We start from the raw sequence: 5,000 nt of genomic DNA, 5'->3' as shown, positions 1-5,000 counted from the left end.
CCCCGGGCTGCCACTAGTGCAGTGGTGGCCGCCTATAATAGCCCTGGTAGCATAAAAAAGCTCCAGGGCGCAGAGGCCGACGTGCGTAAAATCATATCCGAGCAACAGGCACCTTCCCCGGGCAGCCACAAGCGCAGTGGTGGCCGCCTAACATAGCCCTGCTGGCATAAGAAAGCACCAGTGGGGAGAGGCCGGCGTGCGTAAAAGCGCGTCCGAGCAAAAGTCACCTTCCCCGGGCAGCCACAAGCGCAGTGGTGGCCGCCTAACATAGCCCTGCTGGCATAAAAAAGCTCCAGGGCGGAGAGGCCGACGTGCGTAAAATCATATCCGAGCAACAGGCACCTTCCCCGGGCAGCCACAAGCGCAGTGGTGGCCGCCTAACATAGCCCTGCTGGCATAAAAAAGCTCCAGGGCGGAGAGGCCGACGTGCGTAAAATCATATCCGAGCAACAGGCACCTTCCCCGGGCAGCCACAAGCGCAGTGGTGGCCGCCTAACATAGCCCTGCTGGCATAAAAAAGCTCCAGGGCGGAGAGGCCGACGTGCGTAAAATCATATCCGAGCAACAGGCACCTTCCCCGGGCCGCCACTAGTGCAGTGGTGGCCGCCTATAATAGCCCTGGTAGCATAAAAAAGCTCCAGGGCGGAGAGGCCGACGTGCGTAAAATCATATCCGAGCAACGGGCACCTTCCCCGGGCAGCCACAAGCGCAGTGGTGGCCGCCTAACGTAGCCCTGGTGGCATCAAAAAGCTCCAGGGCGCAGAGGCCGACGTGCGTAAAAGCATATCCGAGCAAAAGGCACCTTCCCCGGGCAGCCACAAGCGCAGTGGTGGCCGCCTAACGTAGCCCTGGTGGCATCAAAAAGCTCCAGGGCGCAGAGGCCGACGTGCGTAAAATCATATCCGAGCAACAGGCACCTTCCCCGGGCAGCCACAAGCGCAGTGGTGGCCGCCTAACATAGCCCTGGTGGCATCAAAAAGCTCCAGGGCGCAGAGGCCGACGTGCGTAAAATCATATCCGAGCAACAGGCACCTTCCCCGGGCAGCCACAAGCGCAGTGGTGGCCGCCTAACATAGCCCTGCTGGCATAAAAAAGCTCCAGGGCGGAGAGGCCGACGTGCGTAAAATCATATCCGAGCAACGGGCACCTTCCCCGGGCAGCCACAAGCGCAGTGGTGGCCGCCTAACATAGCCCTGCTGGCATAAAAAAGCTCCAGGGCGGAGAGGCCGACGTGCGTAAAATCATATCCGAGCAACAGGCACCTTCCCCGGGCAGCCACAAGCGCAGTGGTGGCCGCCTAACATAGCCCTGCTGGCATAAAAAAGCTCCAGGGCGGAGAGGCCGACGTGCGTAAAATCATATCCGAGCAACAGGCACCTTCCCCGGGCCGCCACTAGTGCAGTGGTGGCCGCCTAACGTAGCCCTGGTGGCATAAAAAAGCTCCAGGGCGCAGAGGCCGACGTGCGTAAAAGCATATCCGAGCAAAAGGCACCTTCCCCGGGCCGCCACTAGTGCAGTGGTGGCCGCCTATAATAGCCCTGGTGGCATAAAAAAGCTCCAGGGCGCAGAGGCCGACGTGCGTAAAAGCATATCCGAGCAAAAGGCACCTTCCCCGGGCCGCCACTAGTGCAGTGGTGGCCGCCTATAATAGCCCTGGTGGCATCAAAAAGCTCCAGGGCGCAGAGGCCGACGTGCGTAAAAGCATATCCGAGCAAAAGGCACCTTCCCCGGGCCGCCACTAGTGCAGTGGTGGCCGCCTATAATAGCCCTGGTGGCATCAAAAAGCTCCAGGGCGCAGAGGCCGACGTGCGTAAAAGCATATCCGAGCAAAAGGCACCTTCCCCGGGCTTCCACTAGTGCAGTGGTGGCCGCCTATAATAGCCCTGGTGGCATAAAAAAGCTCCAGGGCGCAGAGGCCGACGTGCGTAAAAGCATATCCGAGCAACAGGCACCTTCCCCGGGCTGCCACTAGTGCAGTGGTGGCCGCCTATAATAGCCCTGGTAGCATAAAAAAGCTCCAGGGCGCAGAGGCCGACGTGCGTAAAAGCATATCCGAGCAACAGGCACCTTCCCCGGGCTGCCACTAGTGCAGTGGTGGCCGCCTATAATAGCCCTGGTAGCATAAAAAAGCTCCAGGGCGCAGAGGCCGACGTGCGTAAAAGCATATCCGAGCAACAGGCACCTTCCCCGGGCTGCCACTAGTGCAGTGGTGGCCGCCTATAATAGCCCTGGTAGCATAAAAAAGCTCCAGGGCGCAGAGGCCGACGTGCGTAAAAGCATATCCGAGCAACAGGCACCTTCCCCGGGCTGCCACTAGTGCAGTGGTGGCCGCCTATAATAGCCCTGGTAGCATAAAAAAGCTCCAGGGCGCAGAGGCCGACGTGCGTAAAAGCATATCCGAGCAACAGGCACCTTCCCCGGGCTGCCACTAGTGCAGTGGTGGCCGCCTATAATAGCCCTGGTAGCATAAAAAAGCTCCAGGGCGCAGAGGCCGACGTGCGTAAAAGCATATCCGAGCAACAGGCACCTTCCCCGGGCTGCCACTAGTGCAGTGGTGGCCGCCTATAATAGCCCTGGTAGCATAAAAAAGCTCCAGGGCGCAGAGGCCGACGTGCGTAAAAGCATATCCGAGCAACAGGCACCTTCCCCGGGCTGCCACTAGTGCAGTGGTGGCCGCCTATAATAGCCCTGGTAGCATAAAAAAGCTCCAGGGCGCAGAGGCCGACGTGCGTAAAAGCATATCCGAGCAACAGGCACCTTCCCCGGGCTGCCACTAGTGCAGTGGTGGCCGCCTATAATAGCCCTGGTAGCATAAAAAAGCTCCAGGGCGCAGAGGCCGACGTGCGTAAAAGCATATCCGAGCAACAGGCACCTTCCCCGGGCTGCCACTAGTGCAGTGGTGGCCGCCTATAATAGCCCTGGTAGCCCTCAGCCCTGGTAGCCCAAAGCCCTGGTAGCCCACAGCCCTGGTAGCAAAAAGCCCTGGTAGCCCAAAGCCCTGGTAGCCCAAAGCCCTGGTAGCCCAAAGCCCTGGTAGCCTAAATTAATTTTTCCCATTCATTTCAATGGGTTAGGCTACCAGGGGGAGCAGTACCACTTTTGGCCATTAGGGGCGCTGTAGTAGGTAAAAGTTGATCCCCCCAGTCAGGGGATGAGTTTGCCTACTCGCTAGGTTACCCCTGGTTTCACAAAATACAAGGGGCACATTTTCAGAAACCACTTTTTCAGAACTTGCCACCTCCAGAGCTGATCAGGGGAGCCTCGCCAAACATTAATCCAAGATTGGTGAGGGCTCGTCGGACACCCCACGGGCGATGAGTCGGTGTCTGCCTGGAGCTCATGTCACTCTCAAATATTTTCTAAGTCAACCTCCATGCGCACAATGCAATGAGCCTGCCCGACATAGGGGCACTGTGAGCGGACTCACCGGGGGGGGAGAGGGCCCCCCCGCCTGGAGCTCCACGTGTTGGATTATTTTCTATGTCAACCTCCATGCGCTCAACAGAGCGAGCCTGCCCGACCTGGGGGGTGTTCAATCGGACTCCGCGGGCCGGGCGAGGGCCCCCCCGCCTGGAGCTCCACGTGTTGGATTATTTTCTATGTCAACCTCCATGCGCTCAACAGAGCGAGCCTGCCTGACCTGGGGGGTGTTCAATCGGACTCCGCGGGCCGGGCGAGGGCCCCCCCGCCTGGAGCTCCACGTGTTGGATTATTTTCTATGTCAACCTCCATGCGCTCAACAGAGCGAGCCTGCCCGACCTGGGGGGTGTTCAATCGGACTCCGCGGGCCGGGCGAGGGCCCCCCCGCCTGGAGCTCCACGTGTTGGATTATTTTCTATGTCAACCTCCATGCGCTCAACAGAGCGAGCCTGCCCGACCTGGGGGGTGTTCAATCGGACTCCGCGGGCCGGGCGAGGGCCCCCCCGCCTGGAGCTCCGCGTGTTGGATTATTTTCTATGTCAACCTCCATGCGCTCAACAGAGCGAGCCTGCCCGACCTGGGGGGTGTTCAATCGGACTCCGCGGGCCGGGCGAGGGCCCCCCCCGCCTGGAGCACCGCGTGTTGCAATATTTTCTATCTCAACCTCCGTGCGCTCAACAGAGCGAGCCCGCCCGACCTGGGGGGTGTTCAATCGGACTCCGCGGGCCGGGCGAGGGCCCCCCCCGCCTGGAGCTCCGCGTGTTGCAATATTTTCTATCTCAACCTCCGTGCGCTCAACAGAGCGAGCCCGCCCGACCTGGGGGGTGTTCAATCGGACTCCGCGGGCCGGGCGAGGGCCCCCCCCGCCTGGAGCTCCGCGTGTTGCAATATTTTCTATGTCAACCTCCGTGCGCTCAACAGAGCGAGCCCGCCCGACCTGGGGGGTGTTCAATCGGACTCCGCGGGCCGGGCGAGGGCCCCCCCCCGCCTGGAGCTCCGCGTGTTGCAATATTTTCTATGTCAACCTCCGTGCGCTCAACAGAGCGAGCCCGCCCGACCTGGGGGGTGTTCAATCGGACTCCGCGGGCCGGGCGAGGGCCCCCCCGCCTGGAGCTCCGCGTGTTGCAATATTTTCTATCTCAACCTCCGTGCGCTCAACGGAGCGGGCCCGCCCGACCCGGGCGGCGCTCAATCGGACTCCGCGGGCCGGGCGAAGGCCCACCCCGCCCGGAGCTCCTCACCACGCACCGCACCTCCATTCCCCCACCGACCGATCGGCAACCATGACCCGCCATCGGAGGGCCCCCGCCGGCACCGGCCTCGCGCCGGTCGCTCGGGCGGACGGTTCCTCCGGCCAGCGGGTCGCTCTCCAGCGCCGGGGCTACTTCGCGAGCTTGGCCCGCGGCCAACCCCGGCGCGACCGTACGGCAGCGAGGCCGAGGCGACCCACCGATCTCAGCAGTCCTACCACGGAGCCCGCCGCTCGTCCGCGGCCCCTCCCCGCCCCAGCAGCGGGACGGTCGCCTTGCCGGCGGGCCTTCCGGCTAACGCATCGTTTCTCAAACCCTTTCCCCTAGCGC

This window comes from Filicampus tigris, unplaced genomic scaffold (genome assembly GCF_054856515.1).
Source record: "Filicampus tigris isolate MCC_2025a unplaced genomic scaffold, RoL_Ftig_1.0 HiC_scaffold_24, whole genome shotgun sequence".
Classification (NCBI taxonomy): domain Eukaryota; kingdom Metazoa; phylum Chordata; class Actinopteri; order Syngnathiformes; family Syngnathidae; genus Filicampus; species Filicampus tigris.
Note: the sequence above shows the minus strand (reverse complement) of the source record.